The sequence below is a fragment of the Microtus ochrogaster genome, chromosome 7 (genome assembly GCF_000317375.1).
Source record: "Microtus ochrogaster isolate Prairie Vole_2 chromosome 7, MicOch1.0, whole genome shotgun sequence".
NCBI lineage: Eukaryota > Metazoa > Chordata > Mammalia > Rodentia > Cricetidae > Microtus > Microtus ochrogaster.
Window position 1 is genome coordinate 3,902,574 of NC_022014.1, and position 9,997 is coordinate 3,912,570.

The window sequence follows — 9,997 nt, forward strand, 5'->3', positions numbered from 1 at the left end:
CGGCTGGGTGGCGGGCAGGACTGCTGGCGCCGTCCGAGGGTGCCTCTCGGCCGCTGCGGGGAGCGCGGGCCCCGGCTCGGGCTGGTGGCGGCAGCCGGGGGCGCTGACAGGGCGCGGAGGGCGGGGGAGGCCGGGAGGTGTCACCCGGTCGGGCGGGGTGGAAGTGCCTGGAAAGTTTGTTTTCTGCTTCGCGCAGCCTGGAGCCGAGCCTCTGGGCTTACCTTGAGGTCTGGCCTGAGGAGGAGAAGCCTCTGGCCTTTACCTGAAGGAGGGTCTTGGGAAGCAGGCGATGGGAGTTCCTGCTTGTAACACCTGATGCTGGCGGCTCCTCTCCAGACTCTGGTCAGCGGGGCATCTCGGGGCTCCCCTTGCCTGTGGTTCTGCGCTCAGTGAGGTGGGAAGCCCTGGGAGGCCGGGCCTAGAGGCCCCAGTGAGGGCAGCCTGAGTTTGACAGGGAGGAGGGGTTTTAGAGGGGAAAAGAAAAAAACAAAACTAACCACTTGTTGGGTGAAATGTTTCTGTTTTCTCTGTGTTATTAAAAGTATCCGTAGTTGTAGTTTCTGTTTTAGAGTTCTGAAGCTCAAGGTGCATCAGCTCGTCCACCTTGTGTGCGATATGAGGTGGCTGATGGAATGTTAGACACCTAGCAAACTTTGGTTCAAAGGCAGACCCCCCTTGGGCTAGGGCTGTCGTTAGCGGCCACCTGCTTGCCCTGTACGTTCAGAGCTCTTGGGCTCGATCCTTCCCCCTACCTTCCTTGTGGGTGGGGTGGGGCGGGAAGGGAGTTGTAGATCTCTTTACTTAGGCGGACCCAAGAAACTCACTTGCTCCAGTATGGTCTCGGCTGCGGCTGTGGTAGTGGCTTTTAAATGTTCCTGGAGGGTCAGGAGTCCCTTTGAGAATCTGAAAGTATGGGCCCCGTTTGAGAAGCGTGCACAGCTGCTCTGAATTTTGTGGCTACTGGAGGCTCTTGAGCCTTCTGCAGTTCATCTGTGGGCTTCCAAGTTATAGCCTCCCCTTGTAGAGATGGGTGATAATTAATCCAAGTTCTAAAAGGAGGAGGACCTATCCCGTTGGGAAAAATGGTGAAAGGCAAAAGGGTGTTGCAACACTTGTGTCTTTACCCTGGGGCGCTTGGGCTAGCAGGCAAAAACATGAGTCGTGGAAGTCGGAGTGACAGTGTCGTGGATGCTTATGAAGTGAACTTTTACACCATGATGCTGTTGCAGTGTATAAGGTGTATTTGATGGTGTCTGTGCAGAGGAAAAGTGTATTTTCTCCCTTGGTCTTGGTACTTCCATGATGGGCATTTGATACCTGCGGTTTCCTCATCAGGCAGCTTTTTCAGTGTTGAAAGCACTGTATAATCTAGTGAGCAGAAGAGAGTTACAGAGTAAGTGATAGACTTCTCCGTAAGAAAGTGAGAACTAGGCCTTGCATCCTCGTCATCTAGAGTCCCCCCACATATGAGACTATGCCTTGTTTCCCAGAGATGGCTCCGTGATGTCTTTTCCTTGAGGATTGGAAGATTTGCATGATTAAAGTGTATTTGCATTTGAACTTTAACCTGGCATGCTGACACTGTCTCAATTAACCTTCCTCAAAGCCTTTCCCCTTTACACTTGTAAAGCCAACAATATGACTTGAGGCTGTGGAAATAGGCCTAGCTCAGTCTGCCCTTACGGTGGGCAGACTTTTTTTTTTTTGGTTTTTCGAGACAGGGTTTCTCTGGTTTTGGAGCCTGTCCTGGAACTAGCTCTTGTAGACCAGGCTGGTCTCAAACTCACAAAGATACACCTGCCTCTGCCTCCCAAGTGCTGGGATTAAAGGCGTGTGCCACCACCGCCCGGCATGGGCCAGACTTTTTAAGTACCATTTATTGAGCTCTTCAAGGCAGATGTTTAGACATATATTTCATTCATATTGTGTTGTGAGGTAGATAATATTCCCATTTTACAGGTGAGAAAACTAAGGTAAGAGAGGTCAAGTACATGACTTATAAGTAACAGATTGGTTTTGGGCAGAGAATCCCGTGTCTCCCTGTCTGTCATGTGAGGATCTCCCAGGGGAGGCTCTGTGGGCAGTTTAGGGAGTGAGGAAGTCCTCAGTGCCACTGGCCAGGGTGTCTTCCTGGAGCTTGAGCCTCCTAAATATAACTATGCCATATTGGAGGAAGAGGGACATTATATTTCTTTGGGCAGATGACCACATTCTTTGAAATGTTGTGTCCTGTCAGAAAACACCTACTAAGAAGAAGCTCTGTGTGGTTTGCCCTTATTGAGGGCTGGTGCTCTCCTGGGGTGAGGCTTGGAGACCTCCCTTTAGGAAAAAAGAGATGTGGTTTGGTCAGAGGAAACATGGGGATTGAGGAGAATTTAAGGTGCTTTAGGTTTTCCAAGGGGTGCTGCATCTGTCAGGGAAATTTAGAAAGCATGCAAAAAAGTGGCTTCAGATTTTCAAATTATCCAAAAAAAAAAAAAATTTTTTTTTTAAAGTTGGCCTGGAACTTGCTATGTAGACCTTGAACTCACAGAGATCTACCTACTTGTTTCCCTTGTGCTGGGATTAAAGGTGTGCCACAACTAGGCCTTAACACATTTCTTACCCCTATACCCACAGGGTTTCTCTGTATTCTTTGGCCAACTTGGAACTCAGAGATCCGCCAGCCTCTGCCTTCTGCCTCCCAAGTGTGGTATTAAAGATGTGCACCACCACCTCCTGGCTTTTTTTTTTTTTTTTTTGAGATTTATTTTTAGCTGGGCTGTGGTGACACATGCCAGGGCTACACAGAGAAACCCTGCCTCAAAAAACAAAATTGTTTTTATTTTATATGTATGGGTGCATGCATGGGTACATCATGTTGTGTAGTGCCCTTGAAGGCCAAAAGAGGGCGTCAGTTCCTCTGGAACTGTAGTTATAGATGTTTGTTAGCCACCATAAATGCTGGGAACCTGACCCCTGTTCTCTGGAAGAGCAAAAAGTGCTCTTAACTGCAGAGTCATCTCTTCAGGCTGTGCCACATCCAGGCTGTGAGGTGCGTGCTTGTCATGGAACAGAATGCATATTCATCTCCAGTGAAGACCCTGCAGGCAAGGCAAGGTCCCCATAAGAGATGGAATCAAGGACCTGTTTTATGTTTTCTTTTTTCTTTATATTTATTTGTTTATATGTTTATACATTTATATGTGTGTGTGTGTGTGTGTGTGTGTGTGTGTGTGAGTAAATCCTGTGTGATCGTGGGTGCTCTCAAAGGCCAGGAAAGGGTCTCAGATCCCCTGGAGCTTGAGTTACAGGTGGTTATGAGCCACCTGATATAGGTGCCAGGAACCAAATTAGGGTCCCAAGGAAAAGCAAGGAGTACTCTTAACCTTTGAGCACTTTTTTTTTTTTTTTTTGGTTTTTCGAGACAGGGTTTCTCTGTGGTTTTGGAGCCTGTCCTGGAACTAGCTCTCGTAGACCAGGCTGGTCTCGAACTCACAGAGGTCCGCCTGCCTCTGCCTCCCGAGTGCTGGGATTAAAGGCGTGCGCCACCACCGCCCGGCCCTTTGAGCACTTTAAAAAAAATGTTTCTGACATGGATTAAATGAGGAGGATATTATCTTAGTTAGCAGCTGTCTGCAGAGATATAGGACTAAAGGGAGCTCTTGACACTAGGCTGCTTTCAGAACAGTTTTGGGGGAGAGGAACAGGTGACTCCTGGGGACATGTGTCTCCTTTTTCAGCCTGTGTCCTCATCTCTACTTGAGCTGGATCTGAGGTACTCCTAGGCAGCTGATTGACCCTGGTAGGAGTCAGCGATGGGCATGTGAAGGTGACGAGCTGGGAGTGCTGTAGGATGAGACTGAGGTGATGTGTTCGGAGAGTGGTCCTCAGAATGTGTCTTCTTTGGAGTGGACCGGGATCCCATGTGGTTTTCAGTTCTATGAGGAGAGTAAGTCATTGCAGAGGAACACTGGTACAGAAATGACTCCCTCAGCAGGTGCAAGTGTGCCCAGGCCTGTCTGTAGGGTGACAGGTGGCAGTGGGGTATGCAGTGCAGTTGTTTTGAAGACAGGTTCAAAGGGCAAGTCAATGGGGGAGGAAGTGTTGTGTGGAAACTGTAAGTTTGGGACATGTATCAGTCAGATCTTCTCGGTCATGCATTCTTCAGTGACTGGATCACGTTGCTCACTTGTTTGGTGTGATGCCAGACCTTTTTAAAGTTACTTGAATGTTGTGAACAGGTTGTATGTTCACAGTTTCCAGCTGTTAGATCAGAGGCAGTGAGCACTTTCTTAGAGTTATAGAGATGTGTTCTCTCTGTGGTGAGAAAGGGCTGTTTGGAATTGGGATAGCTGTTGGGTGCAGCTTTGGTCCCCGACCTTTGTTTGCATTTATATACTCATAGAAAGTCTGTTTTTATTTTTAATCCAGAAAGTTTTCTTGATGTTTAAGTTGATTTTTTTTTTTACTGAGACATTGCAAATTGTTTTAATATGCTAAGAACGATACTTAAAGAGCTGAAGAGATGGCTCTGCAATTAAAAACACTGGCTGTTCTTCAGAGGACCTAGGTTCAATTCCTAGCACCCACATGGCAGCTCACAACCATCTGGAATCTCAGTTCCAGGGAGTGTAAAGTCCTGTCCTACTTTCTTGGGTAGCAGGTACACAAGTGGCGCACAGACTTACATGTAGACAAAACACCCATATGTATAAAAATGTTTTTTTGTTTTTTTTTTTTTTTGTTTTTTGTTTTTTCGAGACAGGGTTTCTCTGTGGTTTTGGAGCCTGTCCTGGAACTAGCTCTTGTAGACCAGGCTGGTCTCGAACTCACAGAGATCTGCCTGCCTCTGCCTCCCGAGTGCTGGGATTAAAGGTGTGTGCCACCACTGCCCGGCTATAAAAATGTTTTTTAATTGAAAAAAAAAAACAAGGCCAGTTGATGGTGGTGGCGCCTTTAATCACAGCACTGGGGAAATAGAGGCAGGCGGATCTCTGTGAGTTCAAGGCCAGCCTGGTTACAGAGCGAGATCTAGGACAGGCTCCAAAGCTACAGAGAGAAAAACCCTGTCTCGAAAAACCAAACCAACCAAATAAAAACAGATAATTTGTTATGAACGATTAACTTTTAAAATATTTACTGTCTGAGAAAGGGTCTCACTGTGCAGCCCTGACTGGCCTTGGAACTCACTGTGTAGTCAGGCTGACCTAGAACTCACAGAGATCCACTTTGGATACTGAGATCTAAAGGTACGCAGTACCACACCTGACCCCATTCCTTTTTGTTTTTAAAGATAGAATCTCATATAATGGGCTGGAGTCAACACAGTATATAGCTGAAGATGACCTTGAACTTCTGGCCCTCCTGTCTCCACTTTCCAAGTGCTGGGATTTGTGCACGCCACACTGGGAAGGATTGATTCCTTATCAAGGTGCTTGATTCAAGGTTGTGTTTTAAGTTAATAGCCAATGCTAAAGGTTCTGCTAAAGGTTCTGCTCACTACTGAACATGAATATATGGTTTCTTTCTGCAGTTTTGTCAAGAGGCCAGTTGAAGGTGGGCAAATGGTTTTTGTGGGCCTGGTGGTTTCCCTCATTGCACAGAGAGATCATTACCCTCTGTGCCAGTTTGTTTCAAGTCATTTTCTTTTTGAAGGGAGTCATAGTACAGACCTTGTTTGAAGGGCTGTCTAGATGCCAAGGATGTTCCTTTTAGAGGTGTGTGTCTTGTGTGTGCTTAGAGAAACTAAAACTGTCTTCTCATTGCAGGAGCCCCAGGTCTCAGCAGATTTTGGTCAAAATGCACTCCACCAGAGACATAGCTTCTACAGTGAGATTGTTGTTAAAGCCTCAATTCTTCAACAGATTTTCTCTTTTGAAGCTTGAGTTTGTTGCTGCACGAAGGAATTGTAGGTCTGAGTGGCATCTGTATATTGGATACTGTCAGTAAGATTATCAGAGCAAATCTTCTCTGAAAAGTCTCGCCAAGTGCATTCTTTGATGTGCAATAGAAATGTGAGAAGGAGCCCAGGCAGTGGTGGCGCAGGCTTTAATTCCCAGCGCTTGGGAGTCAGAGGCAGGCAGAGCTCTGTGAGTTCAAGACCAGCTTGGTCTACAGAGTTCCACGACAGCCAGGACTACACAAAGAAACATTGTCTTGAAAATTTAAAAAAAAATGTGAGAAGGCGCTTGAGCTAATTTTTAGTTTTTTTTCTTAGTGTTTATGGGAGACCTAAACTGGGTGTAGGGGACAGGGCCTGCAAAGGTGGTTTTATCTTCTGGACCTTGCTGTGGAACCTTAGTCTTAGGTGCGGCACCTGTGGATTGGAGGGAGACTGTAGTTCAGGGTTGCGATCTCTTGCATGTTATCATCCATGTGGCTGCCCACTGCCGTCTTTGTGTTCCTATTGCCCTTTTCTTCTGGCTTCTTCCTTTTCCTGGTTAAGGAACACTCCAGTGACTTGCTGGTTGGGTCTCCGGGTGCCAGTGCTTGTGCCCCCTCCTCTTCTCTCCTGGTTTGTCATTTTGTTTCTCCCAAGGTCTGTGCTTCAGACACGTGCATGCGTGCGCGCACACACTTACATGCCCATGCCCACGCAAATGTCCTGGCTGCCAGGTTTTCAGTGGCCTCTTGTCTTTTTCATGTTCTTCCTCTTTGCCTGAAGAAATTCTCCTCAGTGGAAGACCCCTCATATGCATTTCCCGTGGCTGTACAATTTTGTCTGACCAGTCTGCTTCAACGTGGCTGCCCTTTCCCCAAGCCTTGGTTCGTATTCCATGTTCCGTGCCTGGTTCTCTAAGGTAAACTTTGTTGTACCCTTGGCTTTCTAAGCCTACAGCCTCTAGGTTGCTCTTTTCTTACTCAATCCTCTTGGTTCTGGGTAGGTGTCCTGTGATAACACTGGACAGTCTTGCTTCTCCAATCCCTTTCCTTTCTCTCTCTCTTTTATGTTTTTCTGGGTTTTTGAGACAGGTTTCTCTGTCACAACCCTGGCTGTTCTAGTTAGCTCTTGTAGACCAGGCTGGCCTCGAACTCACAGAGACCCACCTGCTTCTGTCTCCTAAGTGCTGGGTTTAAAGGTGTGTGCCATCACTGCCCAGCCTTTCTTTTTTTATTATTAATTTATTATGTATACACATATATGCCCGCAGGCCAGAAGAGGGCATCAGATCTCATTACAGATGGTTGTGAACCACCATGTGGTTGCTGGGAATTGAACTCAGGACCTTTGGAAGAGCAGGCAATGCTCTTAACCTCTGAACCATCTCTCCAGCCCCCTGCCCAGCCTTTCTTAAGGCAGAATCTTGCTATGTATTTTAGGATACCCTGGAACTCTAGATCCTCTTGCCTTAACTTTCCCAGTGCTGGGATTCTGGTATGTACTACACCTTGTTTTTTTTTTCTTTTTTCTTCTCTCTTCTGTGTGTGTGTGTGTGTGTGTGTGTGTGTGCGCGTGTGTGTGTGCGCGCATGCACGCATACGCGCTCTAGAATTCAACTCCTGGTATTATTTCTCTAGAGACACCCACCCTTGCATTTTGACACAAAGTCTTTCACCTGGAGTTACCAACTAGACTGACTGGCAGCAAGCCCCTGGGATCCACGCGTCTGAACTTCCTCAGTGTTGAGATAATTGGGACTCACCACCACACCCAGTTTTTTATGTGGATTCTGGGAATTAAACTCACATCCTCTGCATGACAAGCACTTTACTGATTTATTCATCTTCCTAGTCCTTCTCTTTCTCTCTCCCCCCATTTTCTTTCTCTCTCTTCCCCGCTCTACATTCCCCTTCTTTTTTGAATGTGTGTGTGTGTGTGTGTGTGTGTGTATTTACATTTGTATGTGTATATGTGCCTTCCTAACTGTGGGATGGGAGGTTTGGTAGCTTTATTGTTTTGGCTAAAGTGACTGGCCAGTGCTGAAATTATAGGAATGCACTACCGTGCCTGGCATTTTACTTGGTTACCAGGGATCTAACTCAGGTCCTCTCCTCTCATAACAGCACCTTACCCACCAAGCTATCTCCCAGCTCTCTACCTTATTTTCAGACAGGGTGTTTTCACTGAACCTGGAGCTCACCAGTTCAGCAAGACTGGCTGATATGGTGTCACTCACATTGTATGTGGGTTTTGTCGATCTGAACTCAGTACTTTACAGCTGAGACAAATTGCTCAGCACTTCCCCTCCCTGTTATTCATTCACTCACACTCATTTATTCATTTATTTTAAGCATGGTCTTGCTATGTGGCCCAAACTGGCCTACAATTTGCCATCTACCTGTCTCAGCCTCTCAAGTATGAAGGAATCCCCTAAATTTTACTTAATATCCTTTTTGTTTTCTCAGAGTCTAACTTGCACATATTATACTTTATCTTATGCCTCCATAGGCTGGCTCTTTGGCTGTAACTGTGTCAGTTTCTCATATGTCATTGTTTTTGAGGACCTTAGTGGTGTTTTTATTTTATTTATTTATTTATTGAGACGGTGTCTCTATGTAGTTCTGAATCTCCTGGAACTCACTGTGTAGACCAGGCTGGCCTTGAACTTACACAAATCTGCTTGCCTCTTGTCACCTGTGTGCACGTGCCACCACCATATCCTGTTGACCTTAGTTTTGAAGAACAATGATCAGGTACTGTTGGATGCCCACTGTTGGTATATTTGTCCTTATGCTTAGACTAGGGTTACGGGTCTTGGGGAGAATACATGGGAGAAGTATCATTTTCATCTACGGTGCCTGCTGTCAAAGTGATGTATCAATGTAAATGTTGACCATGATCACCTGGCTAAGAGTCAGCCCTTATCAGCTTTCTCCACTCTGAAATGTGCCCTGCCCCAATGTACCCCATACCTCTAGTGAGTGGGGTTTCAATTTATTATTTTTGTTTGTTTGTTGTTTTTGAGACGAGGTTTCTCTGTAGCACTAACTGTCCTGAAACTCTTCTCTGTAGACCAGAGTGACCTCATAATCAGAGATCCACCTCCCAAGTGCTGGGATTAAAGGCGTGAGCCACCACACCTGTCTGGTTTGATTTTTTTTTAATATTTATTTTTATTTCATTTGCATTCATATTTTGCCTGCATGTATGTCTATATGAGGGTGTCGGATCCCCAGGAACTGGAGTTACATACAGTTGTAAGTTGCCATGTCGGTGCAGAGAATTGAACCTGAGTCCTCTGGAAGATCAGTCAGTGCTCTTATCCGTTGAACCATATCTCCAGCCTCGTTTGATATTTTTATACTCTGAAAACGTTTGCTAATCATAACTTAATTTCAGCACAAAACTGTCAATATTGTGGTATATAACTCTAATTCCAGCATTCAGGAGGCTGATGCAAGAGAACTACTTTGCCTTTTAGGATTGCCAGACAATAACAGCAGCAACAACAAAGCAAAAGTCAACTTCAAAGTAGTATTGGAATATAGGTTCTTTATAGGTTTAGGACATTTAAATTTTTGTATGTCTTTTGTATGTGTAATTGTGCATAAAGTGTGTGTTTGCGTGTGTGTGGATGAGTACATGTACATGTGTAGGAGGTTCAGAGTTAATGGGTGTCTTCTCAGTCATTGTTCAGACAGTGTCTCTTGCTGAACTTGCCAATTCCAGCTGGGTTAGATAGGCAGCTTGTGCTGGAGATCCCTTGTCTCTGCCTTCTGAGTGCTGGGATTTCTTTCATGTTTTCTACCACATCTGCTCAGCTTTTTATGTGGGTGCTGGGAATACAAACTCTGCTTGACTAGTTAGTGCTTTATCTACTTAGCTGTCTCCCCAAGCTGGTTAGGACATTACTGAAGACCATAAATAAAGAAAAATGGTATTTTTATTCTGTTTTCAAGTTTCACCTTTGAGAAGAGAGAGACTAGGTATTTGCATAACTGATGGAACATTTGGTTGTGTTGAAATTTAAAAGTAACATGATGGGGCTGGAGAGATGGCTCAGAGGTTAAGAGCACTGACTGCTCTTCCAGAGGTCCTGAGTTCAATTCCCAGCAACCACATGGTGGCTTACAG

General features: G+C 45.7%; 1 protein-coding gene across 1 annotated transcript in view; it reads left to right on the forward strand.

Moving 5' to 3' along the window:
- Pdpk1 (3-phosphoinositide dependent protein kinase 1) overlaps nucleotides 1–9,997 on the forward strand; it is a 70,356-nt gene that overhangs the window by 326 nt on the left and 60,033 nt on the right. The gene's annotated exons all lie outside the window — the stretch shown is intronic.